The following is a 21,928-nucleotide window of genomic DNA, read 5'->3' as shown; positions in this document are numbered from 1 at the left end:
CGGGGGGCGTCCTTGGGATAAACTCATACACACTCTTGGAATCTCACTTGTCCACCTCAAGGCCAGCTTCCCTCGCATCACCTCCCACCCCCAACCTGTCCTTCCTTCCCAACTTGCACCCTGTGCCCCCCACTCCGTCTACCCAGTCTCCCTGCCCTTTCAAAGCTAGCGGTGCAGGACAGGTGGGCATACACGGTCTCCTCTTGGCAATGACCTAGACACACAGGGCTGCTAGGAACCAACAAGGGGCCACTTCTCTTTATGCACAGTTAGGTCCCGGGAAATAATAAATTCAGAGGAACTCTGTGTCCCCAAGGAATGAAAAGGAAAAGGTCAACCCCTCTTGGACTGGTCAGTGGCAGTAGATCTGCTCACAGCAACAACACTGGAAAAACATCATTAAAGAACAAAACAAAACAAAAATAGCAGCCACATAGTCAAAAAAAATGCCTGCCCATGGCTTGCATCTTCTAGACCCCTCTCCAAACCAGGGCAAGCCCTGTGTTCACACAGGGCCGAGCTCAGGGGTCTGGGCAGGCCTGGCCAGTGGCTGTGACAGTGGCCGGGAGATGGTTGGGGCCCGTGTGCGTCCCGGCAGCGCACCCAGCCCTGCGCTCGCCACGGCCGCAAATGCCCAGAGGACACCCTCCCTGCCCTCTGCACCCCTTTACCTGCATGCTGCCATCTGCCTTTGAAAATCTGACCTGCTCCCTGCAATGATTATAAGGGTGACTTTCATTCGCATTTTTAAAAACGCTGATCTCTGGGCGCCTGAGTGGTGTGGTCGGTTAAGCCTCCAACTCTTGGTTTCAGCTCATGTCTCCATCTCAGGGTCCTGGGATCAAGCCCGGTGTAGGGCTCCTTGCTCCGTGGGGAGTCTGCTTGACACACTCTCTCTCTTTCTGCCCTCCCCTGCCCTCTAAAATAAGTAAATCTTCAAAAATAAAATAATAACATAAAACGGGGCGCCTGGGTGGCTCAGTCGTTAAGCGTCTGCCTTCGGCTCAGGTCATGATCCCGGGGTCCTGGGATCGAGCCCCACATCGGGCTCCCTGCTCTCTAGGAAGCCTGCTTCTCCCTCTCCCGCTCCCCCTGCTTGTGTTCCCTCTCTCACTGTGTCTCTCTCTGTCAAATAAATAAATAAATATCTTTAAAAATAAATAAATAAAATAATAACATAAAACAAAAAAGTAAAGACTCCAATCTCACGTGTCTTTTTAAATGCCCTCTCGACAGTGAAAAGACACTATGCCCCGGACCCGAGGCCATCTGGAAGGCGCATGGAGGTGTCGGGGGGCCACGGACGGGCTCTGCAGCATCAGCAGGGCCGCGGCCCACCGGGAGCCGACGCAGGTGCTGGTGGATCTGGGGCCTCTGTTCACAACCCATTGATGAAGGGACTGTGGCCCTTTCACCGGCTCGCACGTTGAACTGCTCGGTGACACATCGGTCAGTGAGGACGCGGGAGCAGAGCGAAGCCCACAACAGCCTCATTACGGGCTCCGTGGAGCGGGCAGCGAGCAGGGGCCGGAGGGCCCGGGCGCGGGCACTGGGAACCGCATGGCCCAGTTGCTAGGCACACACGGCTGGCCTTGGAAATGTCCCCGCGCTGCACCAGGCTTTCTTCCTGCACCGTGAAAGGCCCTTTCAGAGCCCGGCGCTCAGAGCCCCACAAGGAGTGGGAGTCACTGCGTTCTCTGAATGCAATCAATGTCCCTTTTTCATTCCTATACGGTTTGTGTAAATTCTCCTCCGTACGGCACCATTAGGATTCCACGGGACAGGCGCATACATTAGGCGACACTGTGTCCTTTTTGTGCTCTAAACATCAGCTCTCTCCTGCCGCGGAGAGAGAGTTTAAAAGCTTAAACGAAGTGGGGGCTCCTGCTGGGGAAACAAGCTGAGTCGGCCCCTGAGGCCACCTTTGTGCTCGGGGCCTCATTTGAATAAGCAGCGTGTTGTCCCTGGGGAAGGCAGACGGCTTCTGTGCTCTAACCCAGCAGAAAGAGAGACACAGAGCACTTTATTCACTTGGTGCTTTCATGGCCCTAAAACACTTCGTGGACTCCCAAACTTCCCCACAAATGCACAAATGCAGCCCAGGGGAGAGGCCGGCTCTGCGGGTCTCTCCGACATGCCGCTGTGTGGGGGCAGACATTCAGACACCCCATCCCCAGACGCCGCCTCTCTGCCCACCTTCGCTCTGGGCTCATCTGGGGAACCTGCAGGAACTCACATCCTCACAGACGTCCGGGCAGTGGCCGGGGGCCGCGGCGCTGCATCCCCGAGGCGTCTCACCTGCGACGGGCCGTCAGCATCACGCCCTGGGTTGAATGAGTCACTGGTCAGGGAGATTTAAGACTGCCCATACATTGTCCTACTTGAAAGCCTTATTTCAAGTCGTATTATGTTCTCTCATTGAGGCCAGCAGATACGTGTCTTCCTGATGGTAGGAAGGTTTGCATCTTTGCCTTTGAGTCGTCAAGAGATTTCAAGTACGACTGGAGCTCCCTTGATTTGGGCAGAAAGGAGAGAGAGAGAGGCCCTGCCTCTAAACGTCGGTAGAATCCTTAATTTACAGGAAGCCATCCACATCACTGGGGGTCTGCAGCCCGGGTCTCTGTGCTTAGGTCCCATTGCTGCCCAGCCTGCTTCTTTGACCCGCCCGCACCTCTGAAGCCTGAGAGAGAGAAACTCATGAATCACCCAATATTTTTTGTTTTGGGGTGTACTCAAGCAAGTTAATATAAGGGCTTCTGGGAAGAAAAAGTATTAAGTGAAACATTGTGGAATAAATGTACGTGCGAAAAAGTTTTCCTGGCAAATTCTTAGAACCTCATTTACATTCCTTTTAACATAGAGAAGGGATTTCTTTGAGCTCCAATTTTTAAAGACTTTACTTTTGGGGTTTGGACAAGAAGGGGGGGTTCATTTTAGAAAATTCATTGATCATTCAGTCACATTCTCAAAACTGTCCTCATCAAGAAAGAATGAAAAATTCAAGGAAGGAAAAATAAAACAAATAAAGGGCTCTTAACCTGCTTGATAATTATGCAGTCAAAGCATTATTTTTAATACTTGGGAAGACAACATTCTTCCTTAATGAGTTCAGATGTATTTCGCAAGTAAGAAGTGTAAGAGTAACCTTAAAGTAAAATCTTTACACACCGAGTCTAGGTAATCAGGGCAAGCACGCCTCAAAGCTAGCCCTCTGCATCCCACCCCAGTGGTGATCTATACGGTATATGCATGCAGATCAAGCTACATTTAAATAGGAGGCTAGGTATATGGAATTCCTTTTTCAAATGTGTCCATTCTGGTTCGAATGCCTATCTATTCACCTCTATTTAGTGTTATCCTATGTGCATGTGGTGTGGATGAGATCCCGAGTTACTTTCTCAGCCTCTCATTAAATGTAGTCTTGGGAGAAGCTCTAGGACCGAAGAGAAAGATGCTCCTTTGACATGCATTTTCAGAGAGGCCGTAAATCCCTTGTAATGTATTACTTGAATCAAACACTTGACATAATTTAACCTGGGCCACGTTCTCCCAGCATGTAAGTTAATACCTGGGCGTAAGGTCATGTCTGTGCACACTCTGTAAGGAAGACCACAGAAAAGCAAACATAGTCCATACTGTTCCCTGCCGTCAATCTTGGCAATTAACACAGATGGCTCAGCCATGTCAGTCAGCCTGCAGCCTCATCAATCAGGTGGTGGAGGGAGCCCATCCGGGCATCTGTGTGGGCTCTGAGCCGGGCACACTGTCCACCCAAGGGTGCAGGAAGGCCTCGGGGCAAAGACGGAGAGGAGCAGTTCTCCTGGGATTTGCTCATCCTGGGTCAGATAATAAAGTCCAGAGGCATGGATAAATTTGCAGTTCCCAAAAGGCTTTGCTAATGGATGGGTGGGTGAGGTTTAGCCTCAGTAAACTACTCATTGATACAAAAATCATAAATGCAGTCTCCATTATTTCACATAGGATGAGATATCGATTGAGGATTTTAATTTAATGACCATGGCAGGCATGCTTCTTCTTGCTTCTCTCAACAAATAATTCCAAATACATCAAATATATACTGACATGAATTAGTACAAAATTAATAGGAGGGTGCAGAAGCAAATTAATGGGCTAATATTTTTTTTAAAAAAAGGATATATTCAAGAAGATGGAGACAACATGGAGACATTACTGGAAATGGGAAGGGATGCATGAGTGGTGTCCCAGTCCCAGTCCCCATTGCTGCTGGCTGGTCACCCCACACCAGGGCAGGACTCTGGGCAGGGAAGGCTTTCCTCTGCTCCATGATGCCCTGGGTCCTGAGCTGGGAAGATCCAACCTCATGCTGACTTCAAGGCTGGGGGCCAGTGTCTGACTATATGTTACCTCTTACTGTTGTCAGGGCTTCCTCCCAACATGGCAGCCTCAGGGCAATCAGACTTCTCTTTGGCAACCAGGGCTCCATGTTTGAGTTCTTTTCCTAACAGGGCTCAAGTCACATCCTCTTTTTTGACCAAGGCTTAAAGATCATGCAGCATCATTTTCTTAGAAGTAATGCATGGGTTCCGATTCAAGGACACAGAATTAGACCCCACCTAATCATGGGGGGTGGCCAAGTTCTGGAAGAGCATGTGGAATGAGAAATATGGTCATGGTCATCTTTGAGAAATACCACCTGTCGCACATGCTAACAGATGGACCTCAGCAGATGGTGTTGGAACCCAACAGCTTAGAGTAGGAAGGAGCAGCTGTCAGGACACTGGTTGTTTCTTGCTTCAAAGGCTGGTGGGCACAGGCCGTGGAGGCACCAGACCCTGCTAAATGCAGAATACAGGGTCTGGAAAAGTGAACCCACCTTTATAAGAAGCATCTGTGTGCCAAGATTCCTGCCTATGCATGTATAGTCAGAGACCACCCTTCTCTACACAGGCAACATAAAGGAAGGAGCATCATTGGCTGGGACGGCACTGGCTATGGTTCTGTAGGCAACAGGAGGACAGAACTATACCCAACAGCTGATTCAATGGGAGTTTGCATCCTAAACCATGGGGATCCATGGACTCCTCTCCATCAGCTCCCCAAGATCAGCTTTCCTTCCCCAGAAGACATTGACAATTTCTATCTGAGGAAATCAGTTGGGATAGGAGAAAAGACACATAGATGTTGATATCTGGATATTCCTGGTGAAGCAGACCCATCCATCCTCCATCACCTCAAAATAGAACCACCAGACAACAGACTTTCTCCATCCAGAGCCTAGAGAGACTTTTTCATTTGTCTCTCTTAAATATGAATGGAAAGCCAAGAAATACGAGACATTTGAAGGAAGCCCAAAGCCAGAACAGACAGAGATGAAAGGAGACGGAAGTGAGTGGTACCAGGTCAGGGAGGAGAATTAAGCTCCAGGGAGATTCTCATCTACAGACCAAGGACCAGATGCTGGGAAAATAAGCACTTAAGAAACAAGAAAATACTCTGGGAAATTAATATATGTAATGTATAAATATGTGTATATGTGAATTATACCTAATCTACAAATATGTGCATGTTTATCTATGTAGACAATTTTTTGAAAGGAAGGGAAAACAAATTTGACAAACTCTTTCATATGTTAGAACAAAAGACAAAGGGATGGAACATGGGAGAAAAAAGGATGAGAAAGCCAGAGGATCAGTCCATGAGTTTCACTATCCAACAAATCAAAGACAGAGAAATGGAGGGTAGGATATAAGAATGTTAAAGAAATTGCACAATTATTTCAGATTCCACATGAAGATTCCATTGACCACTCAGGATAAAGAAAGACTGGAAATAAATAAAAAATAAAAATAAAAACACCTTAAGACACACATTGTTAGGAGATTTCAGAATTCTGAGAACAAAAAGAAGATTCTAGAACATTCCAAGTGTGGAAGTCATGATCAAGAAAGATCCAGGTGGACCAAGAATGAGCATGGGCAAGGGTCTGAGTGAAATCCTTGCTTATCTAGAATTCCAGCTCCAGTAACCATCAGGTGTGAAGGGAAATTGAAGACCCTTCCAGCTATTTGAGATCTCAATCCTTTTATTGAGATACGCCCCTACAGAAGGTCCACAGAATATTTGCTCCACAAGAACAAGTATGGGAATTAAGAAAGTGGAAGACCAAGCTTCAGGAAATGGGATCCAATGGGATGTGGGAGGGAAACAGAGATCACACGGGAAGTCCCAGTTGGTGCATGGAATGGGTCCAGAGAGCAAACATTCCAGGTTGGAGCAAGGAGATAGAGGTTTCCAGGGTCATAAAGGTGAAAAATAGGACTGTTTTTTTTAATATGTTTTGAGAGGAGCTTGCCAAGATTGAACAAATCGGTGCATATATGAAGACGTGCATGCATACATCCACATTTTGCCTCACTTCAGACTCTTCTTTCATTTCCTTATTGAATCCGAAGTGAAAGAGAACCAATCCAGAGGAATGACACACTGTTAGATTCCTGAAACCAGCTCTGATAATTCCTCAGGGAAGTTCAGTTCAACCACTCACAAACCTGGCTGTATAAATTATTCAACATATTCTACCCTCCCCATGCACCCCCTTTCAGGTAAGTTTTCCTGGAATTTTGTTTTCAGAGAGTCTGAGTAACATTGAGAGGGTACATATCCTGCATCAACATATTGGTTTCCCTCTCTTACAGAGAAGTATACTGAACCCAAAGAATTCAAGGATGGTGTGCCCACATTCACACAGTTCCTAAGGAGAAAAACTAGAATTTGAATAGAACCTATGGGACCAAAGCCTGGATTAACCCTCTTCATTAGCTTTAAAGTGACAGAAATGCATATATATATATATATATATATATATATATATATATATATATGAGAGAGAGAGAGCCACAGAGAGAAAAAACAGAGAAAGAGAAAGATCCTGTTGTAGAAACTGGTTTTCTCATTATTACTCTTTTTGAGATTTCTTTCCTTTGCCTTTCACTTAAATGTAACTTTGACTGATGTTAGAAAAAGGCAATAACCCAATATTCATCAAAACCGTTAATGGGGGAGCTGTAATTGTTAGAAGCAAATCTGACTCACAGGGTGATAGTGCTCCCTGAGCTCTTCTGACCTGCTCTCGTGGCCCTATGGCATTTTTGAGTTCCTGTCAATACAGGTTTTTCAAAAGACACTGAATTTTTTGTGATTTTTTTGTTTTTGTTTTTGTGATTTTTTGGTTTTTGTGATGGTGGTTGTTTTTAGGAATTTTGAATTCTCCTACTAAATACGGATACAATTTTAAAACATCTCGAATTAGCTTAAAAATAGTATGTATTGTGGGTTCTGACATTTCCAAGGGCCCCCACACGATCAGTGCTCCCCTAGCGGGGTCGGGTCTGCCATGCACAGTGCATCCCCCCTTTGCCCACGGCCCCACCCTGTGCCTCTGGGAACCACCCCTCCCGGCTGTGAGCACTGTGGGGTGACAGGAGGGACCCCAGGTGAGGGGCCCACCTTGGACTCTGGACTTGCCTTCCCCAAGAGACCCCACCAGCCTGCACTGGGATTCTGAGGGCCAGTGGGGCCAACAGCCCTCCTGGGGGACCTTGGGGACTGCAGTGGGGCCACCATCAAGGAGGCAGAGCTTGAAATGAAGACCTGGGTGACCCTAACCTGCGTGGAACCAGGGCCAGGCCTACACTCGCAATTCCAGAGCTCCCACCCCTTTCCCTCTCCAGCCAAACTGAGCTGGAGTTTTCTTATCAACTAAAACACTCATAGAGCTCCATAGACCCTCATCCCTTCCATTCCCTTGAGGCTCTATGTCCCTGTAGCACTGACCCCAAGAAGAAGGGTCACCTGTGTTCAACAAGCACACAAAGGAAATGCCCAGGGGACAGAATCAGAAGCAGTGAAAGTCGAATTTAGGTTTTTGGTCCATTTGCACCCTTAGGAGCAGAGGCCTAAATCTTCCAGAGCATCTTCAAGAAAACTGAGCAGAGGGCACCTGGGTGGCTCAGTTGGTTAAGCGACTGCCTTCGGCTCAGGTCACGATCCTGGAGTCCCGGGATCGAGTCCCGCATCGGGCTCCCTGCTCAGCGGGGGGTCTGCTTCTCCCTCTGACCCACTTCCCTCTCGTGCTGTCTCTCATTCTCTCTCTCAAATAAATAAATAAAATCTTTAAAAAAATGCAAAATAATTTAAAAAAGAAGAAGAAAACTGAGCAGAGGTGAGTACGGCCTCCCCCTGCATTTATGTATTTATTAAAGCTGCATCACCCCATCTTTGGACAAAAGGAAGCCCTCCCGTCCTGTTGCTCCCATCTGGTTCAGATCCAACTCAGCCTGTCTTTTAAGAGCTTCCTTGTTTTTCTGCACAAAGATGTCCCAGCCTCGTGTTGTGATTTAACCTTCCCACCCCTGGAGTCGGGAGTGTTTGCCCGGATCTGTGCTGCTTGTCCCGGGGGCAGGGTCGCCAGGGCACAGCTCGGGGCTGCGTCTGCTCATGGCTGCCCAGCGGGGGTCACGGGAGCACTTTCTGTTCAGCCAGAAGGCAGACATGTCTTTTTTTTTTAATTTTTATTTTTTTAAAGATTTTATTTATTTGACAGAGAGAAAGACAGCGCACAAGCAGGGGGAGTGAGAGAGGGAGAAGCAGACTCCCCGCAGAGCAGGGAGCCCGATGCGGGACTCGATCCAGGGACTCCAGGATCATGACCTGAGCCGAAGGCAGTCGCCTGATGACTGAGCCACCCTGGCGCCCCAAGACAGGTCTTGAAGTAAGACAAAATGTATTCATAAGAATATTTCCAATTCAGATATTATATCACAGGACTTAACTTTTGATCTCATACTTCTATTCCTTTTCTCTTTACTAAAAATGTAACTTCTGTAGCATTAATATTATTAGGTATTTTTTTTTATTCCACAGCACACACAACACACACAACACCCTATGGTTATATAACCAACCAGTCATGCAGTGAGGACCATTAATTTCCTTTGTATCTCATTATAACATACTTGGAATATTACATTTTATGAGGTGGGCATTGTCTAATTCTTGGTAGGATGCCTTTGATTTCCTTTAATTTAATAATATGGTTTAATGTCTCCTTTCAGGGTTGTAAATTTGAAAATTTCATAAATTAATTGCATTAAACTGTCCAGATTTATGTATTTATTAAAGCATGTGGTTCACAGTGACAACCATTTAAAAGGTCTTTCCAGACTAAATACTTGACCTTAGTATTTTCAGTGAAATAAAACGACAATTATGAAAAAGAATAGAAAAAAATGATGCTATATGAAATGCACAGTCCCAAGACACTATAATTAATCCTTGCCATTATAATTTGGATAAGTGAATTATCCTCCTTAGATTTAAAGAAAGAGGCCAGTATAAAGCTGGGATTTTTTGGATGACTCAGTATGATTTCCATTCTTTTCCTTAAGTATGCCCAATTGCCCATTTATCATTTTCCAGTGGTGTGTGTGTGTGTGTTCTGAACCCTTTCAATTAACCTGACCAAACTGTGATCAGTCTTCAAACCAAGCCTGTCATTAGACTCACCTGCCTAGTCTGGGACCACCAGCCAGTCCTGAACATCTGAATATGCTAAGTACTCTCACATGTGATTATACGAACTCACTCTTTAGGGATAAAAGTTTTTGTTTTGATTCTTTCTTGAGTGAACAGAAAATATCTCTCCAATATTTAGACATTTCAAGGTCAATGGTTCTTTTTAAATAACAGGACATTGGGCTGTGTCTGTCCTAATGCACACTATCTGATTCTTATTTGGATTCTACCAATATTTTCAATAAGCTTTATTCTGTGTGAATACTATAGTTCTCAGCATATGGCTCTTACATTTGGGGCTTGGCAATTGCATCATGCATTTAGCCTGGAGCTTCCTAATTTAAAAATAACGTGCAAATCTTCAATAGAATGGCCTCCTTCTGAGGTTTGGCTGGCTGTAAAATTAAGGACCTAGCACTTTTTCCCTTCCTCCCTCATTGCCCCAAACTCTATCAGTTGTTACTGAGTGCCCTATAACTGTATTTCCAACAAAAATTACACAGATATTTCTGTCCAGCTACATGTCCTGCAGGGCTGTTCTGTGGTCTTCCGATCAGTAAAAATGTAATAACATTTTCACATAGTCAATATTTAATTCTGTAAATGCAACTGGTGGTTGTAATCTAGGTTATTAACCACACAGTGATTTATGACAGAGGGCAGACAGTGCGGGGGGAGAGCAGTAGGAAGGTCCTCTGGTGACAATAAAAAGGTTATAAATTTCATAGCTCTGCCCAAGAAATGTATTTATATCCTATATTAAGAATAGCTTTTTATAAATTTTAATGATCCGTGTTATTAATGGGTCTGTCATCATCACTGCCTATATGAGACTACAGTCCTTGTTTTTTTTTTCTTTTACTTTTCCATCAGCTGAAGGTCTTGCAGAAAAAAAGAGAGAGAGAGAGAGAATGAGTTCTTATTAGCAATTTGCCAAAAAAATCATTAGGAGTCATAAGCCTATCATTGTTTCCCTGGACTGCAAAGCCTGTGAGCGGTAGTTTGCATAAAGTTTTATGACCAAGAAAAGGTTAGGCTAATTGGATGGAGCACAATCGGTGCTCTATCATGTTTACAAAGGCTGAGTCAATATGCAGATATAAAACCAAGGCCATATCAAAAAGAGGAACTTAGGTATGGAAATTGTCCTTCACATTGGCTCCCTGTTCCCTTGCGGAGAGCCTGTTGGGTTTCCAGCTAAGCATGTGAAACACGCATGTACACTCAAATGTAGCTCAGCATGCTTGTGAGGAGCTCTCTGCACATCATCCCCTCTGTTACCTTCTGGTACAGGCATGTGGGATGGGCGGGCTCCGTCCTGTGGGGCAGGGCACACCCCCCACGGGTAAGGTGTGCTCAGCTGGTGGAGTTTGGCAATACTTCCTACATTCAGAGACCATTTGTCAAAAGCAGATGTTTACAAAGCCATCCTAAACAGTCAAAGCAGGTTTTGGAAATCGATCCAAAGGCTTTTCCTACAGACAACCCTATGCAGCTGGGGAAGGAGCATTTACAGGTTCGTGTTTTAATGTCATCCACCCACACTGTTACCCAAGGTGATGGGGGCACAAGGATGGCGGTTGGCAGAGGGGATTCCAAGCAAACAAATGAGCAAGCGAAAAACTGTTTTATGTGGAATTTTTGGTCATTGTTCTTTATATTGGATACTAATTTATTTCATTGTAACTTGATTCCAGTGAAATTTTCAGGGGACTATTTTTTAATGATTAATTTTTAAGTCGTTAGTTGTTTTTTTTTTCATACAGACAACACAAGAAGTGTTTGAAATCTTTACCTGTGATTACTTTATTTTTTTAATTTTTTTTAAAGATTTTATTTCTTTATTTGACAGAGAGAGACACAGTGAGAGGGGGAACACAAGCAGGGGGAGTGGGAGAGAGAGAAGCAGGCTTCCCGCTGAGCAGGGAGCCCGATGCGGGGCTCGATCCCAGGACCCTGGGATCATGACCTGAGCCGAAGGCAGACGCTTAATGACTGAGCCACCCAGGCGCCCCTGTGATTACTTTAAATCTTGATCAGATGGAATAATTATGTCTATGTGTTTTTAACAAGAAAGATCAGATTCAAGATATGAGCGAAGAAGGTGTTTGTTTTTTGAAGTTTTTTTTTTTTTAAGAGCAATTTTAGGTTTAGACTGTGCTTTTTTCTGCCTAACATCTTTGTCGCCTAAAAGAAAATCATGATATCATCAACCATGAAAGTGATTTATTAGAATTTGACCTGTATTTTATTCCATATTTCTCTTTCCCTCACGGTTAACGTTAAACTTGAGATAAGGTGGGGAGAATCGGGCTCATTGAAAACAGAAGGGTTTCGCTTCTTCTCTTTTTTCTCCTTTTTCCTGATCTTTCCCCCTTTTTGTTCTCCCCACTCCGCAAACTGTGAGAAGCACAGCTGGGTGCGCCTGGCTTGCGGGGCCATGTGCCCCCATGGGACCTTCAGGACAGGTAAATACCCTGAGGTTCAACCTGCTTCCCACATCCTCACTCCCACCCCACCTGCCTGCATTAGTTGCCTCCCAACTTTTCAGCTAATGAAGGAGAATGTTCTTTGTATTCATCAAGGCTTCGCTCAGAGCCCACTGCTCCCCAGGCTTGCTGCCGGCCACCGAGCTCAGCGCCAACCATGGCGTGACCACAGGGATGTGGGGCTACAGGATGTGCATCCCAGCCAGCACCAGTGGTGTCCGTCTGTCCTCTGAGCTCATGCTCCCTTCTGAGGGTCTCCCCCAAGAATCCCCACACTTAAAAGGCAGGGAGAGTAATTAAGAATTTACTGGTGACTTCAGGAGGGTTGAGAGAGGGAAGGGTCCACTTCCAGGCCCAGAGCAGTGGAGGAAAGGGTAGCTCTGATGACCACGCCGGGTTTGCTGAGGCTTGGGTGAGGTCCGTTACGGTTGATTTCCCTCCAAGTGGGATTCAAGCAGACTTGCCCTAATTTTCCTTCCGTAATTCTTTATCCCTCCGCCATTGCCACAGCAGTCCCATTCTGCAAAGCATCTGTTCTTTTCATTTCAGTCTGAATCCCGCGAGTAGCCAGGCTTGCATGTTGAACCTCCAGCCCAAATTTGTTTTTCAAGCCATCCCACCAAACATACAAATCGCTGTCGGTAAGCGTGCCTTTGTAAGGCTTGCCTGGGCGCACCCCGAGAGAATGGGATTTCCTCACCAGGACCTGTATGGCTGGAAGCCTTCACAAGGAACCTCCTGCCCAACTGCCACCACACTGACATTCTGCTACCTTGCCCATCCCATGCCCAGGATGAACCCACTGCACACAACTGCAAAGACCCTTCACGGTACTGTTTCACTTCTCAGCTGAGCTAACATGCCTATGGGATGGTGTGCCACACTTACTCACTTGAACCTGGAGCCAAGAAAATGAGTAGGGAAATCAAGAGTAGCAAGTAGCTTAGAAATGCTGAAGGTGTGGCCCAGACGGAGGGTGAGCAGGACATCCCCTAGTCAGTGCAGTTGGCTGAGGAATAAGGGAAATCCTCTTTTCCTCATTAGTTATTAGAGTTGGGTTTCAGGTTCCTTACTACCCCCACCCAAATGATGAATAAGCTAAGTGATCTGAAAGATTTTATTATTTAAATAGTTGAATATACTGAAAATTGAAGGAATACTACAATCACCTTTGACAACTACCACACTTTCTCTGTATTTAATTATTAAAGCAAATATGGCGGGACGCCTGGGTGGCTCAGTCGGTTAAACGTCTGCCTTCGGCTCAGGTCATGATCCCAGGGTCCTGGGATCGAGTCCCGCATCAGGCTCCCTGCTCTGCGGGGAGCCTGCTTCTCCCTCTGCCTCTGCCTCTCTCTCTCTGTCTCTCATGAATAAATAAATAAAATCTTTAAAAAAAAAAAAAAAGCAAATATGGCAACATGATAACCATGTCTGTATATAGAAACATGCCTGAGTAAAATACAGCCTGTCACAATTGTTACATTTTTTATTAGCTATTGAATTTGTTACACCTGGCTCAATTATTATCCTTGAGTGAATTAACAAGAACCGATTATTTGCTTTTGGGCAGAGATCAGATTTCTCTAACCATCACTCAGTTTTCCAACAATGTAGTCAGCATGCAGGCCTCCTTATGCCCTGGGATCTCACTTGGTCTAGAACATTTCCCTATGTCCTCCCCCCAACCCTGGTTTTCCAAAGACACAAACCCGCTGTGGAAGACCTGTCTCCTGTCTTGTGTGTTTCTACAACGTGCCCGTAACTTGTGACACTATCCCCCATACCGTCCACTAGAAGCCGGAAGCCTAGTGCGAGCTGTGTGCTCCATGATTGACCACACTGGGCACATAAGGCTGGGGCAGCTCATCGTTGCCCATCTTGAAGGTTGTCACAGACTGGCCTCTCCACTGCAAATGCATTTTTTTCATCAGCCACTCACAAGTAATGGTTTTGTCTGCATCAGCTTGCTTTTGAGGGGTTTATAGCATAGAGATTTTTTAATACCTTCCATTTTTTTATTTCTTAGATAGCATTCTTTTTTTTTTTTTTTTAAGATTTTATTTATTTATTTGACAGAGAGAGACACAGCGAGAGAGGGAATACAAGCAGGGGAAACAGGAGAGGGAGAAGCAGGCTTCCCGCGGAGCAGGGAGCCCGATGCGGGGCTCGATCCCAGGACCCTGGGATCATGACCTGAGCTGAAGGCAGACGCTTAACGACTGAGCCACCCAGGCGCCCCTAGATAGCATTCTTATATAAAGAATTTTCCTTCACCGACTGCAGTAGGAAAAACAAGTGTGTCAAGACCTATGGTTAGTGCTTCACCTTTGACTATCAATGTTCACAGCGGGGTTCTGCAACAGTAAATGCCAGAGTGGGCAAATGAGTTTCCTCCTCTCTTTCTTTCCGTTTCTTCATATACTATGGTTCCAAAGATTTTCTTTTTAAATATCAGTTTCATTTATTATACATCTTGGTGCCACAACCATTCTCATGTGGCCATGGGTCACCCCCTGCATCTCGCTTCAGTGGGGGTTGTGTTGGCATGAGTCTTCCTGGTACCACAAGATATCCCAGCTGGTTTTGTAAATTGCCTGCCTCAGACCTAGAAACATCCATTTCTGCAAGCAGCCCTGGTTCCATTTACGGCAGGGGACGGGGGTATATTTAGAAACCGAGGTGCAGATGCAAGGTATGGGCTGTGGCGCCCGGTGCCGCTGTTTCTAGATCTCTCACTGTACAGAAAGTAGTACAAGTACGGATAAAATTATGAGCATATATTAATATTTTCAACCATAATTTAAGTTGACAATATTTCTATTAATGTCTTGGATTTCATATTGGTAACCTTTTTCCTTGAAGCTGAAAGTCATGGTTTCTAATACTAGTATATTTACTTATCTGTTCCACCCAAAATGTGTGAAATAGTTTGAAAAATCATATACCATTGTTAATAGGTTCAATAAAACCAGTGAATAAGATTCAAAATATTTTTGGTCCCTTCATTGTCCTTAAAATCAGTTCCACGGAAGATGAAGGCCATTGCTCGGGGTTCAAACGGTATTTGGATCCCTTCCTTTCCCTGAATGGTTATGTTGTCAATCAGACATGTTGTTGGGTTTATATATTTCCATTTGTTTTAATTTGGGGATTACTTTTTCCCTCTTTTTGCTTTAATTTGTGGACTGCCATACATTTACATGGCTTCCGAAATAAAGTTGTCTAAAGAGGGGTACTCAGACACATCATATAAAACAATCTTGTCCAGCCAAGTCCCCTAGCTTCTGGTTTATCATCCCAATGCTTCTCCCTATCCTCTGTAGATATTAGCAATCACTAGATTATTCTGTTCTTCCATTCTGACTTTTCATTTCGTAAATACCAGAGTGGAAAGGTTAGTGGTCAAGAGTTAAGACCTCGGAATCAGACAACTTTGGCTTGAGCCCTATTTTACCATTTACCAGCTGGGATACCCGAACTCCGTGAGCCTCAGCTCCTTCTCTGTAAATTGGGGATGATAAGATTTACCTCCCTGGGTTGTTTTGATTGTTAAGTGAGTTAATTTTTGGAGGTATTTAGAATAGTCTCTGGAGCATAGTGATTACTCAATATTATAAGCCAGTATTACCCTAACCCCGTGGTTCTCGACTGGGCACGGATGAGGGGCAATTTTGCCCTTGAGCAGATACCTGGTGACACCTGAAGACGGTTTCAGTTGTCACTACTGTAGTGGATCTGCCACTGGCACCTATTGGATAGAGAATAGGGACACTGCTTAACGTGCCACAACGCACAGGATGGAACCCCCCAACAAAGGTTTGCCTGGCAAAAAATGTCAACAGTGCTGATATTTGAATGATAACAAAGTGAATCCTTCCTAAAAATATCAAAATAAATTAAAAAACAATAATTCCAATCAGTAAGTACAGACTTGTTTCTGTTTTTATACAATTTTAACTCACTAAAAAATAATTACCTGGGGCACCTGGGTGGCTCAGTCGGTTAAGCGTCTGCCTTCGGCTCAGGTCACTATCCAGATCGAGCCCCACATCGGGCTCCCTGCTTGGCGGGGAGCCTGTTTCTCCCTCTTCGCCTGCTCATGCTCGTTCTCTCTCTTTCAAATAAATAAATAAAATCTTTAAAAAAAAAATAATTACCTGATTAACATATAATGATTTTCTTGACTCATTTGTTTATCTATATTAAAGAAGATATTTTAATACCCCTCTACCTGAAAATAGTCACTAGTGGTGCCCCCTTGTGTTTTTCAGACTGGACTTAGCCTGAGAATATTATTCTGAATTTTTCCTTTATTAAAAATAGGACTCATTTTGGAAATACTTCCTCTTAGTAGAAAAGCAATTTTGAAAACAAGTTGGTTGTACTGAATTCTCTTCAACGTCAGAGGGAGGAGTAGTGTGTGTGGAATAAAGAAGAGGGAATGCAAATTTTTCATTTGTTCACAAAGCTACAGTCATATTTTTATGAATCCAATTACTTAGCAAAAAGACCAACAATTAAAGAATGAGGTTATGGTTCTATTCCATGAAAATAAGCAAGAAAACACTAACTTCTCACATTACACACTTCAAACAGTTATTTCAACTCTTTGAGTTTGATTTTTTTAAGTAATGTTTTTCTACATATTCTGAGGATTAGAAGATGATATATTTTTAAGAGAAAAAGATTGGCAGGACTATAAAAGACTTCTTTAAAGTGTTTAGGATTAATATAATGGGCAGGAAAAATCGGAATTTTGGTGTAAAAATACCAGAATTCAAATTTCAGGGTGAATGAGGACTCTTGTTGATCCCAAGCCATGGCACAATGCAGATTTTACATCAGCTGGGGGAGAACTGTCATGCTGATGGTGGTGGCCAGGAAGCTGTGTGTTTCAGTTGAAAGAGCTACAATTTTGGAACTAGGTTTGTGCTCAAGAGTCAGACTTTCTAGATCCCAGCTGTGTGGCCTTGAGCCAGGTACATAAACTGCTTTGAGCTTGGATTTCTTTATGTAATATGGAGAACACCTTACTAATTCCTTTTCCATATGAGTCAATAGCTTGATGAAAACATCTAGTACAGAAACATGCATATAGTTGGTGCTCAAATAAATGTTAGTTTCTTTCATATAGCAAAACATAAACATGCCAGAATTATGGTTTATAATACAGAGATTCAGATATACTGCATTGTACTCATACAATATTGAGTATTCACCATATTCCAGTATGGTATATTCAGATATACTCAGACATCCCCTGATCACCAGAGGATTAGCATGCAGTAAGTGGGACATGGCTCAACCTGTAAGAGGCAAAGTGTGCAGACTTCCATGAGCACCTCACTCTTCTCCATGGTTCTTGAACTCTGAGGTTAGGTGTCATACCTAGGTGTGCACAGATAGTACAGGGAGTCCATTGGGGTTCTGGGTTCTCGAGAGGCAGCGAAAGGTCTCTGCTATTTTTTTTTTTCAATTCCCTTTGTGATGTTGTAAAAACTATATTGAATGAACTCATTATGTCTTTAAGAAATCTAATGTCCTATGGGAGTGTGACAAACTTCCACCATGTCAAGAAGCAGAGATGATACAATCCTAGGTTGTCATCCCAAACTCTCTGTGGAAGACCATTCTTTACAAGGAAGGCCTCCACACATTGAAGGACAGGGACAGATGACTGAACAGAGCCCTGTGAATGGCAGACTCCAGAGAAGAACCTTAAGGACCCTAAATAGTTCAAGAGGAAGAAAGGCAGACCTGAATGCCTGCTGAAGGGGTCACATGCAAGGGGACGTGAAGGTGTGGTGCAGTGAGGTGAGGGAGGCTCTGGAACCAGGCGCTGACTCTGACTCACATTGCCCCAGAACTCGAATAGGAAGGGTGGGTGCAAAGACATAGGAAATGAGATGTTCCTCGTGGCCTATATGGCTTTCTTATGCCAAACTGAACACCAGTGTCTGGTAGTTAGGAAAGTTACAACAACAGTGGAAGTGACCTTTTCTACCTTTCAACCAAGAAGTCATAAAACATATTTTAATAGATTATATAATGATTAAAGTCTCAGAATGTCAAATAAATTCAATGGGAACTTAATACAGCTGCCATGTCTGTTTTTGTTTGTTTGTTTGTAAATCTCTACCTTCTTTTACATTAGAAACTCATATTTTCTATACTTTTGAACATGAATTTAAGTATTTAAATATGCAGTAGAATATAGGCTAAAACATCCACAGACATTTCAGTTATTTCTCTTTTTTTTTAAACATCCACGGATATTTCAATGTGATTCCCACTCACATTGCACTGTGTCTGCTGAGTGCCCTATAAATATTTGTTGATTTGATTGGCAGGCCACTGTTAAGTAGGAAACCCTCTGTCCACTATAACCTAGGTCTGGAATATCCCATCAGGATGCTCTGGGCTAATAGTACTTCGTCCCCTGGGAGGGCATCACAGCAAAGTCACAAGGGAAAGACTCCACCATGACCGCCAAAGGAAGGGATTATAAAGTTCCTTCAAAAGGAGTGAACAGAATGCCTCAAACACTCCTGGGTTTTCAAGTGTGCATATCATAACCATATCATATCATATCATATCATGTCATATCATATCATATCATATCCTATATCATATCCATTCCCAAAGAATGAAAATGGTCCCTTTCCAGCTATGGAGAATTTTGTACCTATGTCCACTGCATGAACGGTGCAGGCAGAGTGGTGTTTGTATTATTTTAACTCTGACTTTAGTTTTCTGAATTGCTTTGTGTTTGTGTTTTCTCCTGGACATATTTTCCATTGGGGTTCTGGGTTCTTGAGGGGCAGTGAAAGGTCTCTGCTCCCTCTACACCCCCAGGGGGTGCACGGTCAATAGTTTTCAAGCTTTGCATGTTTAGTAAAAAGTTTTATCTTACTAATTCAAAATAAATTCTTATTCAAGGTAGTTAATCCTGCTTTCCCATTAAGGGAAACATTTTTGTTTTAGCCGGGTCAGTTGGTGGCAATATTATCCAAGCCACATTTCTTTGCTTACCCGTAGGACTGAATGATAGGACAACCCATGCCTCCCGAACACACGGAGCACGCTGCACTGTGTCTGCTGAGTGCCCTATAAATATTTGTTGATTTGATTGGAGCCCCTGGTAAATATACTTTCAAGACTGGAATAATTCATATGCACTATCATGAGCAGGCTTCAGTTTGGAAAACAAATGCAGAGAAAAATGAAAATAAACACGAAGTAGACAGATCTTTACCAGAGATTTCAAAGTGCACAGTAAGTAGTAATCTATCGCCATCATCTTTGCTATGACATTTCTTTGGAGGTCAGGAGAGACTCACATAAAGGAATAATATTTGCCTCCCATCCAGTTCAAGGTTCTGAACAAAATAGTCAAGATCTGGAATCGGGCAACGTGCCAGGACTGCTGGTGAGTTTCAACTTTCTCATAAAAACTGTTCACAGAGAAAGGTAGCAAATAACTCAATGCCACTCTTAAAATGTGCACTCAGCAGCTCCATCCGGAGTTTTAATTAATGCCTCATACATGCTCACATCCAAGGGTGGAGCTACCTGGCAGCTCACTAATGCGCTCTATGAGGCCGGCAAGGGAAGCTGCTCGTGGAACCTGCACACGATGGGGTGTGAGCCGTCGGAGCATTAGGACAAGAAGGCCACACTCTCGAGGTGACCACTGACCAAGGGAAGATGTGTCCATTTCGCTCATCGGCATCAGGTATTTTGCTACTTTAAGTACCAAATGTCAGAACCGGCTTGTCCTTTGGTGAAGTGAGGGTCATGGTAATCAGCATAATCAGTCCTGGTGATGAGCTCTCATTCATATCACCTCTGTTGAAAAACCACCCCTAACCGTGCCCCATGGTTTTGCCATTCCAAAGTGATGCTCATGGTTTAGTTCTTCCTTGGGTAGCCTTCTCAACAGACTTTCAACAATCCACTTCACTCACTCCCTTCTTTCTACAACATGCTCCCTCCCCCTGCTCAGATTCTATTTCCTCTCTCTACCTATCCAATACAACGTAGCCCACTCAATACTCTGAAATACCTCGCTGAATGACTTTGCACAAATGCTGTCGTGGAACCACACAGTGCCGAGAAGAATGTATCTGTCAAGCATACATTAATGAAATCAATGTTATTGAAGGCATGGGAATTGAAAAGATTTTGGCAACATGCTCTACTCTGGCATGAACAGGGAGTGAGAATTCTGTAGCTTATACCCCTAGGGATGGTGCCTGAAGCTTGATCCCTAAAGAGAATTATGCCCAGCTACTGGACCTAATCATTTTGTATGTCTTTGTGCCAACCTTATAGATAATAGAAAATTGTTTCCATGATGTATTTACATAAACCATGAGGTTTAACAGGAGCAAACGTATTGTGCAAATTGTCATCAGAGAACTTCAGAAAGTAAAGAGCTGGCTAGGACTTCATTATGTCCACGGAATGTGTTGTGTGAATCATTTGTCCATGGAATGTGTTGTGTGAATCACCCTATAGTGAGGTTGTATGGGATTACCAATATCAAGCATTTGGGAAGGTATTCAAAGGAGAAATATCGATGAAAACCTAAGAGTTAGCAGAACAAATTGGTTTAGGTTGGTTCATTGCTCCACTGTGTGCTGGAATTGGTAGGAATGTGTAGGAAAATTTTATGGGGATAACACATTTTAGGACACACCTTGAAGGATGACTAGAGTTCAGCTAATCAGAAATAGGTGGTGAAGACATTCCAGATGGAGGAAGAGAACCATGGGGAGTGCATACAAGAAGCTCCCCGACAGCAAGAGTGGCCATGTGCAATCAGCCCAGATGCTGCGGTGGGCGCACCCACTGCCTAAAAGTGAGGTCCCAGTGAATCTCTGAGAGCCTGCACTGACCCCCACCACCCGCTCTGCCCCCTGCCCAATGCCTCACAACCAACACTATACAATAGCCACGCCCGCGAGTCCCCTGGACGGTGCACCTGCTCTTGCACCCAAAGCTGCGAGTTTCATCCCTCTCTGCAGTCCTCTCCTCTCCCACCAGATCCAGCCCTGGGACATCCTGCTATGCTCACAGGGCTTGTCACCTTCATGATCTCAGCGTTCTTGGGCTGTTGCTCACCTGGCCTTCGCAGCCCTCTGGAGCCACTCTCACTCACGTCCGTTGAGCCGTTTCTGGTCTAAACTGCTCCAGGGCTAGAGTTCTGTGTGTGGACTCATCTGAGCTCCACTGAACTCAGAGCCAAGCCAACCTGTGCTTGCCTGGAAGTCCTCAGGGCAACAGTCCCCTCCCTTGGTCATCAGCCACAGTCTGGCATGGGAGGAAGGTCATGCAGTTGAGCCTGAGTCTTCAACAGCCTTCACCCCTCCCAAACTGGCCCTTGCTGGGGAGAGCCTCCCATGTGGTAGCCCCGCTGTCCCGTCCTAGGCAGCGAGGGTCCACATCTCCTGAGTGCCTTCGCATTCCTGAGCTCACTCAGGGCAGGACCCCTTCTCACTCATCCCTTCATCCCTGAAAGACAGCCAGCGCTTGCAAAACATTAGCTGAGGGCAGGAACACAGCAATGTCTGTGCCTCAAGGCCAGGTGAAGAGCTGACCGAAGAAGACGTGTCAGGTGCCCGTGATGGGAGAACAATAGCCATGGTAGTAACAGAAGAACTCCGCATGCCTGCCGCTGTTCTTAGTGCTTTCAGTCTTAGCTGATTTAATCATCACCATAATTCTGAGTCACAGACATTTCTTTTCCATTTTACCAATGAGGAAATTGAGTAACACAGCTAGAGAGGAATAGAGGGGGTTTGGACTCAGATCCTCCAACTCCAGATAAGGTCAAAATTGTTCCATTTACCAGTTTAAGCGACCCACCATGAAAAGGT

The sequence above is a fragment of the Mirounga angustirostris genome, unplaced genomic scaffold (genome assembly GCF_029215605.1).
Source record: "Mirounga angustirostris isolate CCGP_5_RB_7025 unplaced genomic scaffold, mMirAng1.0.hap1 SCAF_7, whole genome shotgun sequence".
Taxonomy (NCBI): Eukaryota; Metazoa; Chordata; class Mammalia; order Carnivora; family Phocidae; genus Mirounga; species Mirounga angustirostris.
The sequence above is the reverse complement of the archived record's forward strand: the minus strand, read 5'-3'. Positions refer to the sequence as shown.